This window comes from Argopecten irradians, chromosome 3, assembly GCF_041381155.1.
Source record: "Argopecten irradians isolate NY chromosome 3, Ai_NY, whole genome shotgun sequence".
In the NCBI taxonomy this organism is placed as follows: domain Eukaryota; kingdom Metazoa; phylum Mollusca; class Bivalvia; order Pectinida; family Pectinidae; genus Argopecten; species Argopecten irradians.
In genome coordinates, this window is record NC_091136.1 from 35,049,693 (window position 1) to 35,060,586 (window position 10,894).

At 35.1% G+C, this 10,894-nt stretch overlaps 1 pseudogene; it reads left to right on the forward strand.

Moving 5' to 3' along the window:
• On the forward strand, window positions 1–7,642 carry LOC138318364 (uncharacterized; annotated as a pseudogene).
• The last annotated feature ends 3,252 nt before the right edge of the window (window positions 7,643–10,894 follow it).

The window sequence follows — 10,894 nt, forward strand, 5'->3', positions numbered from 1 at the left end:
CTTGAAATAGCATTGGAAAGTCGCCATGTTAAAATACATGATTCTGTAGAATCGGCCGAAATGGTAAATCTCAGACTGGCATGCAGACTGTTATCAAGACAAACGTGAGTGCCTTACCATACGACTAACAGCGACAGAGCGCGGACTAATCTATGAATATTATGCTCGTATGTGACTGGATCAATTGGATCGATCGGGACGTTTTGTTGCTGGAACTCCGCCACTATTCAATGTCCTGTTGCCTTGAGTTGCTTTCATTTGATTAAGAGCATTATCGATTGGAAGGTGAAACGTGCATAGACGACAAGAATCGGTAGGATCGGTGTTCGTACGCCGTTCGTCAACAAAACTCCTGTGTTGCTCAGTATCAGTATCAAAGACTTGTAAACATCCGACAAGACAAGATGGCGGAGTCTTCATGACCCTGTAAAGCTGCCTCGTTATGACGCGGAGCCTTCACCGAAAGGATCGTGACCATAGCCAGAGGGTGAGTTGAATGACGGTTTGTTCTTTAATGATCTCAGCTAATTTGTATGTGAAAGTACAAAGCAAAAACTGGGAACAAAAAACAAAACATCCAATCCCATAATGTAATACATCGTATATTATTACGTAGAGTAAGTAACTGAAGGTTATGGAGTTATTTTCATTTATGCTGTATATCACCAGAAACATATATACACATATTTTTATTATATGTATATATGTTTCTGATATCACTAAAGATATGTGTACTTTTAATACCTTGCTTTTGAAATATGGTTTTGTGCTAACAACTCGCACAACTTCTTGGGTCTTATTGTTACCCCGGAAAAACCTTACTGTATTTCCAGCCCATGTATTGGTAGTACTTTATGCACTCTCCAATCATCATGTACCCATGGCGTTTTTACATGCCAATGAGTTAGAAGGATTTACCTAGAGTACATGTATATAATTTGTTTTTGCGTCCAGATTAAACAAAATTGAGAAAGAACATGGTACATCTGAACGGTCAGAATACGGTATAGTTTTATAATAATTCCTAAATATATTCCTTCATACTATTTGTTGATTTATGATTTTTTTTTTAAATCTTATCCATCATGTATTTTCGGCATCTCTTTGCTTTAGAATGGCTCTTGGCACTGTCACTTGCCTATCCTTGACAACGTCCTTTGTTGCCCTGCAAGTAGGGCGTTAGAATTGCACCTGATTCTATCATTAATTAAGCTGAGTGTTCACCTGTAAGGAAAACTGCATTAGTTCTGCTCTGTGACCGATATACATCATAGTTTATGAAAGGGAAAGTTTCTACTCATGCCTAACGTTTAACATGAAGAGAACGAGACATTTGCTCACAGTAAAATATGACTGGGTAAGGAGTATCATGTGGTGTCATCTGCAGTATGCTTCAGTGGGTGAGATATCACTTTCAGGATAAAGTACACAGTTCTACTATTACCAGTTCCTGTACACTTACCACACACATCACATTGCAAATAGGAGGGCGTAGAAATGTACCTGCTGCCCCATTGTATTATCGCAAAAGGCGACTAAATTTAGAATAGTTTATTTTCAATTTTCACTATCTGATTTTCTTCTTTATAATTTTTCACTTGACACCGCCTCACTTTTGGCTATGAGTTGAACTCCAATCCCTGTGAAAAAAGCGCTAGGTTCTGTCCCCAGGCCGAGTCACACCAATGTCTATAAAAGTGGTAGTTTCGGCTCCTATTTAGCGTTCTGCATAAAAAAATAGTAGAGCGACTTGCTTTTGAGTTGACAGTGTAATGTAACCTGGTAGGATGTGTTTGTTTTGTGTCTCTGCCAGCAAGTTTCAGTAAGATAAGACTATAAAAAGGGCAATAGTTCTGAGTCACATACACGAACATACGACAGTCTCCTAAAACTCGTTGGCACTTTACATACGCATCATAATGTATACACGAGGAAGCTGTCCTTAAATGACACTGACTGTTAGTAGAATTAATCACCCAACCTACCACCACACGTACAGGGAAGCCTAAAGGTTGTCCTTCAATGACCTTCAGTGTTGATAATGTGTTAAGCAATATCGGACCAGCTGAAATCATATCAATCTATTTTAGCGTAGACCTAATCTTTGATAAGTCTTGAAGGGTGGTAACACTTGCAATTTCTTTTTTTTATAATAATTTCAATTTTGCGGACAATTTCCACTGTAGTTTCTATAACTACAAATTCAGCTTTATAATTATTTCAGGCATTCTGCGATTAGTATGTCGATTAATTAATTATAATTGATTGGATATTTTTCTCCGTGTTTTGTTAGTAAACATAGCAATAAACAGTTAATAGCGTAGGAACAGATACATGTTATGTACAATTTTAATTTGGTTCTCCAGAATTTACATCGCATAACGAAAAGAAAACGTGTTTTTGGATTACAAGTAACAGAAGAAATCGTCTTATAGTTTGTGAATTATTTGTAATTATGGTATTTTAGAGCTAATTTGCCCGCGTTATTAATGATATTACCACAACAATCTGTTTGTAGGAGTAACGAGGTACGTAAATAGATAAAGATCAAATTGCATTGGTTATAAGAGTTTAGATAATGACATATCAGGATCAGATGTCCTTATAGAGTTTCTCATTATTGGTAATCGCGTGGGAAGATATATACAATAAATACTCGGTATTATGTATCAGCCTGTTGTATATGGACGTATCTTGAGAATAATATTATCCTAATACTCAAGAAATCTGACTTCATTAGTGTTGGGCGCAAAGTGAATGGTCTGTATATGACGTGGGGTTGTGACGTTAATTATCCATATTAATAGATGTTCTTGCCATTAAAGGTTTATAAATAGATACTTGAGAATCACGATTTAATCTCGTGTCTATCTTTCTTCTTTTTATTTGCGTTTGTTGCGACTATAATTGATTTTCAATTTCCACATAATGTTGAAGTACAGGCCTTCTACGCAGCTTTTTATTTTTCACTGCTATGGCAAAACATTCAATACGATGAAAAACTCTTTAAAAATAAGTATCAAATCTTAATAGGAATACGTAAATGAAAATCTACTTGGATGTCTGTTTTACTATAATTTTCACTTGTTTGTATCCTTTTAGCGATACCGTCAATAAAGTTTTTCGAAAGAGAGTGTATATTTTTATCCTTTTGAAAAAAACGTAGGCATGGGCCTTCATTAATATACTATACTAGTACATGTAGTTTTTTGTTTCATATTGAGCTGGAGTTTATCGTGTTTCTTATTTGTATTTGTGTTTTGATGGGAAACTTTTTATTTTCAGATGATATAAAGCATTGCCTATGACAGTGATCCACATAAAGAAAATCTAGCACCATGCATCTTGTCATAATTCTCGTTTATGTCACATCCGGTTTCCATGTTCTTCTTGGTCTCCTTAGTGTTTGCCTTGGTGTGATTGCGTCCATTAAATCAGAAGTATGGCTTGCACATCGTGTTTCACCGATCTGGAGCGGGGGCTTTGTAAGTATAATGATATGGTCAACTTAATTATTCAATATTTATTCTTTCTTTTTCTTGAAAAGTGATTGTAAGATTGTATACATATCACTAAATATTTACTGTCACGCATAGTATTGAATGTGAGGCATACTAACTTTGGAATTGGTAAACATTTGTTCTAGTTTATGAACACCGATGAAAAGTCACATCACGATTGTATATAACATCGTAGTGATGAAAACCTTCTCCTGGGAGATTATGTTGTTGTTATTCATAAATTAGCATCTAATCTCAAATAACAGAAAATATTTGAAAATTCTTTTCTAATTACTGTGTATGAATGACCAAACTTAAAGTGAATAGTCGGGCAAAGAAAACCAGTCTAAATGCGTTCATTGGCCTTCCAAAAGTTCTCACATATTAATAGGATGGTCAAGTTCTGCTTAGTTTCGCAGTTCTGACCATTAAAGTAAAGAAAAGTTGAAAGCATTGAAAGCGAGGCTGCGTGAAATGTAACCACAGACGTTAGTGAGCCGGGAGGACGTTTTAGAATTCCCATACTTTAAATTAATTTTTTCGTACGCAGACAGATTTTGACGAGAGATTTTATTTTTCTATTTCATAAGAAATAGTACTGGATACATTCACACCATTTTCACCAACTTTAGCCATCCTTGCCCGACTGTTCACTTTAAGGGTTTGTTTTGGCAAATTACAAAAATGTCCTCGTCCAATATCTGTGTCTATATATCATAAGTAGTCTTATTAACAGTTCAGAACACACAGCAAATTGTCGTCATCGTCAAATTGGTTCGTATGCTATAGATACAATAATAAATTATCATCAGTCATCGTAGGAATTTGTACACGTTATATGTACTCTTACCGCGCACCTGTCCAATATTATCCCACTTAATGGACATTTCTTGCGGCTAAATTACTGCATTAGATTATTGATATTTGTATATAAGTTGATGGGCTATTATCAATAATTGAATACATAGATTGGCGATCGTATTAACTAAGTACCCATCGATTTGTCAATGATGTGGTCTCGCCCATTGAATTAAAGCGATAAATACAGAGAACTAATTGACACTTCAGGTTGTTTATAGGGACTTCCCATTAACGCGAGGCATACCTAGGCTGTTTATAATGCTTTGTTCATCATTACCTCTATAGACTGTTCACTCTTATACCTATGGCAATAAAGCATATACTATGACATGTTGTGGTACTAGAAGTTGCCCAAAACTGTATCATGTTTTAGTTTTTTTTCAATGATACATTTTCAATGTAACTGGCAAGTATTGCAGCTGTTAAATGCCTCCAATTTGATACATCTATCAGACAATTTTTTTATGATTATATTTAATTATGGTAATATTGAATTAGAATGGGGATTTGGACTCAAACAGATATAAGACCCTCTAGAGTCTCCATTGAATACTAAGCAAAATTGAAGCTTAAGACGTAGGTAGTAGTTTGATTTTGTTTTAAATTTTGATGCCATCATATAAATAGTATCACAAATAACAATTACAAATAATAGGTCTAATCCAGATTTGATCTAAATTTGGGAGACTGTTGTCGTCGACAAATATTTTTGGATTTGATTGATTTCTTTCCTATAATCAACTTACAGTTTGTGCCATAGCTAAACAAATCACACCACCTGATCACATTACTGAGGCGTTGGTGTATGTTTTATTCTTTTTCATTGCAGTTTATCATCACTGGTATCGTCGCAGTGCTTTGTGCCAGAAGAAAATCATCATATGTGGTAAGATTATAGAGTGTTGATGGCTCCTCACTTAATGTTGTTTTCTATGATATGTCACTGCGTATACAATGTGGCCCTGTAAGTAGGACGTTAGAATTGTACTTGCTGCCTCTATTGCATGCGTAAAAGGCGACTAAATTTAGGATGTTATCTTTTCTCGTCTTTCTAACTAAATTTGAAGCTCGCGGTGTTTTGGTATTTATTGTACTCTTATTTATGTATTCATCATAATAACTCAATGGTGTCAAACCTGATTAAATGCACAAACATCTCACTCACGCAAAACATCGCATAAAAGGGATCCCATTCTTAAATGACCATTGCTATTAATAGGACGTTTTAATATTTGTCTTATATGTACACTGAACTGAAATTTAGTTTAAATGCTTCGTAGGAATTAACACACCTATTTTGAGTTAGCAGTGTTTGCAAGGCATAAAATGCTATGTTAATTAATGTTAATCACATTTATTGCTAAGATTGCTAAAACACCCACGAACAAAACCTTTATCATTGCTCAGTCATCGCTGATATCCGATACTTCTTAGTATACAGCGATACAATATCTCTCAAAGAGCTACAAGACTGTTGAACCTAATTGGTAACAAACACAACATATTGATCGTCTGGATTAGGTTTTAGGGGCAAAAATCTTTATCATACAGCCCTCTGTCCATTGTCTATCGATCTAAGAACAACTAGGTACAATATCGTAAGGCTAAACATGCCTCTTAGACGCATCACCCCGTTTCTATGGGGCTTTCAAAGCATCATCAAAATCAATTTTGTTCCATTTTGATATGAAACCAGACACGGTTGAACACGCAATCGTCCCCTGGTCATAAGACATAGTGTGATCAATCAAACCAACGCCGTATTACCTCCAGTCAAATGAGTACATACTTTTTTCTAATATGATTCAGCATGTAACATGTCTAATTTCAGATAATGTGTTTTACGGCGTTTAATGTCGTATCCATGGTAACCGCTGTCGTCAGTATTCAGCTTCTGAGACTTGGACTGGTGAACCATACAACAGACGGAGAGACGATACAGAAGGCCGTCAAGGACATCCTAATTCTGGTGGCCCTGGGTGCGGCCGGCACCGAATGTCTCGTATGCCTCGTATCCACCGTACTTAGCTGTCGTGTGGCAAAAATAGCCAAGGAGGAGATGTCAAAACAGCGCGAGGGGATGTTCTACGTAAAGGTACTAGGTCAAAAGGACATCGTTGTGGTGACTAAACCCCTTCTCGATCAGAAGGAGAGTACATCTATTTGACCTTGAGTTGTACTCAGACAGTTAAGCCAACGACAATATAAAATCTTCCATAACATTTCAAAAGAAACAAGTTTACAATATCGAATTCAAATTATCCAGAGCATTAGTAACTAAATATGTATTTGTTGTGTCACTGTTTTATGGTTGACTGCGTAATAACCTTTGACCTTTTGTTAACCTTTACAACATCAACGATGTAAATATGGTAACCGATTTGTTTATTCTAGGTTAAGTGTTGTGAATCCAAATTGACATAATGTAGCCATAGTCAATATGACGTCTAAGACCTTACGTAATCCATGACCTAATTAGAAAGCATATTAACTAATTTACGACGTAGAAAAGTAGACGCAATTATAGCCGCTATACCAGTAGACTACTCGGTAGAAGAGCCTGTACCCGTTGTTGCTTGTCTCTGCCTCTCGTGTTTTGTAAGCTTTCCTCGTTCTGGATCCGCACCCTGTCGACTTCTTCATCTGCATATTGTCTGTCCGTCTGTGCGCACCTGTGTGTTTTAGAGGACGAACTCATGTGACTTTCTTTTCACGTGCAGGAAGACACAGATGCCTTTGAATGTTCAAATAGATCATTTGATACAGATGTCGACGAGGGTGCTTACACGGCAGACGAGAGTGGCATCAGCGTCGATATTGAGGATCATCAGTACCACGTTACCATGGATCCCAAAGGTGACACTTCCATGACGACTAATTTTCGAAGCAATGGAGAATTTGACGGTGTTATTTATGAAGCAGATAAAACAATTGTTCAAACAACAGCAGAACCGGCGGTTAGCTGTTATAAGTAGAATCAGATGTAGAGACAAACGTAGAACCTGTGCTTGTCGAGGAGAGTTTGCCGACAACAATGGAGGGAATCCTCGGTGTTTGTAGTGATGACGATTCAGACAGTGGCGATGATACAGAGGTGGAACAGAACCAGCAGGCCTCAGAAAAGTGATCCAATTCGTCCAACAGTGCTATACCTGTGGTATTAAAACTTGCCAAACTACACATAAACATGGAGAAATGTAAAACCAATTCGTCCTTTCGTTATTTTGAGTATGAACGTGTTACCAATAACGAAAATGTTAATAAAATCGTTGTATTTGTTATATTATCTCTTTAGTATTCACTGATTACAATGAACTGGTATATACGCAAGATAATTTATGATTTTGGCAAAATACATTCAAAGTTTTTCTACTCAAAATATTATATATTATTGTACGCATTAACTTGGTTATCATGATGACTGTTTTAGTTACAAACAAAAATAGACCCGTAACACAGCACAGCAGCTAAACATCAAGAAGATTTTTAAATGGACAACATTAATTATTTTGTCACTCTTTTATTGAAAACTGATGTAAATATTTTCGAAATCACCTGTTCAATAATATTCTTATTCATCATTGAACCAAAATTTTTAAAATGAAAATTTTCGTAACTATTAGCAAATATTCAAGTTAAACTCGACTCCGATATTGTTAGTATTTGTAGATGTAGTTGAAATTAAGATATATTAAAGAATATTTATAATGTTTTTTTAATAACTTTGGTACAGCAGTTGTTGAAAGTCGATACATGTAAACATGCCTTCATTCATCATTGAACCAAAATTTTTAAAATGAAAATTTTCGCAAGACAGCCGATAATATCTAGGTTTCTGTATTCAACTAAAGCAAATAACATGTTCAATAAGATACTGCGCGTTTTTTACCCTTGTCTATTTCTTTGAGGGTCATGTCAGCTTGAATCGACAAATTTACAAACAATAAAATACGGATGTATACAAGATTAGTAAAACAGATATTTCTCAATTGGATTAAAGTAGAGCTTCTTATTCTCATTCCGCTTCATGTAAGATCTGACAACATCCCATTACGTTCTGAAGACCCATGTATATACCTGTACTTTAGTTCAAATGCACTTTCTCTATTTGGCTACATCAACTGAGATATTTCGTCACAGCATGTATATACATGTAGCTTTGTTGTTCTGTACAAGATAAATGACTATATATTAAAAAGATCCTGTTAGCTCTGTAAACTTATTCGCTCCCTGAATTACTAGTACTGCCAGAAACATTCGAGGCAGTGATTTGATTCGTCTATTTAAATAGTCAGCAGAAGGTGACCTTTAATGGGATGTCAGATTATCTATGAAACGATCTGTAAATAAGAATCTATATTTTAATCAGATTGGCTTAGGTGTCTTTCACACAATCTAAGATTTCTATTAAGATATCAAATCATACAATCAACCATATTTGTTTAGTAAGAATGCACCATGCATGTATGTTAATTAAGTAATATCAAACGCTATTATATTCTTTCTGTTATATTTGCCTAAAACCGTTATTTATAAATTAGCCAACAACATCTTTGTAGAAATGATAAAAGTTATTTTCTGTATATTATCAAAAGTGATTCATAAATTGTGAAGTTGGCAAGAGCTCTCAGTTTAGTGTTTAATGGTTTGATGGCATTCGAAGCGTGCAAAATAACCCCATCCTGGATTCTAAATGATCGGATAAATATATCACTTGTTCTATTTGTAAAACCAATAAAATACTAGATTCAGATAAAAATAAAAAAATGGATATTAATTTGTCGTATATCAGCATATGTCAGATATGCATCAACTTGGTTTTTCTTTTAAGTGATAATACAAGTAGGACATATTACATGCACTTCTACTAACTACGATGTATGCTAGTATACCAAAAGCGACACGGAATAATCGACAGGAAACGTGTTGGGACTACTCCCCAATATCTCTACAATTCAAAGCGTTGTTGATGAAAGTCGTCCACTAAACAATCAGCAAGGAAGGAAAATATAACAAAACACACTAGATATGATCATTTCACAGTAACAAACTTACATTTGTCCTCCTAGGACACATACATTTGTCCTCATAGGACACATACATTTGTCCTCCTAGGACACATACAGTTGTCCTCGTAGTACACTTACATTTGTTCCCCTATGACACATACATTTGTCCTCCTAGAACACATACATTTGTCCTCCAAGGACACATACATTTGTCCTCCAAGAACACATACATTTGTCCTCCTAGGACACATACAGTTGACCGTCCTAAATAGGACACATACATTTGTCCTCCTATTACACATACATTTGTCCTCCTAGGACGCATACATTTGTCCTCAAAGGACACATACATTTGTACTCCTAGAACACATACATTTGTCCTCCTAGGATAAATATATTTGTCCTACTAGGACTCATACATTTGTCCTCCTAGGACACATATATTTGTACTCCTAGGACACATTATTGATCTTAGTACCTGAACATATTAATGACTTAAACACATAAGATATGCGTCTACTGATGAATAGTACGGAAAATATTAACAAATATAAAGAACCCGATATTTGATCACTTTATTGAACATGTGATTTTGGATGCTTAATATACCATCCTTGTCTAAGTTCAAATTGAATGGCGATTGTTATCTGTGTTCAAGGATGAAATACAAAAGAAAGATTATATATTGGAATTCTAGCATCTTTTCTCTTTGAAGTTTATGAAGACGACATGAGTTATCTCTCTTTCAATGATTTTTAAAATGATTCTTTGCATCTATTTTCTAACCAGATACAAGGTCGTTAAAATATAGTGCATCTTATAGTAAAGTGCAATAGGAAACTTTTCAAAAAATGCTCTACATTTATTAATATATATACTATATTCTACAAAGCAACTTATTTTTTAAATCATTATCAAAACTACATGTATTTGGAATCTACAAGGGAAAAGCGAAATTTAATATTGAGAATTATAGAACATGGATAAAATTCCTAGCTGAAAAAAATGTGATAAAATATCACTAAAAAGGGGGAAATCTCAAAAAGGAAAAGTACAACACAAATCCGTACAATTTTAGAAGCACATGTTCGAGCTCGGTAATGTAACGTTTCCTCTACCCAGTATAATAATTGTGTCCGAGTTTCGGGTGAGGACCGTTAACATAAAGTAAAGGTTCGTTCCCAGCCTACCACTGTGACCAAAAGAAAACCAGAGACAGAAAATACAGTTCATAATTTATTGTAAAAACACATTTACGAAATTCACAATCCTTATTGGTTCCAGCTCACAGTCCGTATGGATCCAGAGATAGAGAATGCTATGCTATGTACAACATTGTATATATTTACCCATATTTGGGTACGGAACTTTTATCAATATTTGATTGAAAACTTTGTCATATTTGATAAAATAATTCAGATATGAAAATGTACCCAGAAATAATTATTGGGTACTACTTTACAAATTTACTTAACCAAGAAATTAATCAGCGTTGGGCTAATGGCCGTTTCATTCGTCTAACTT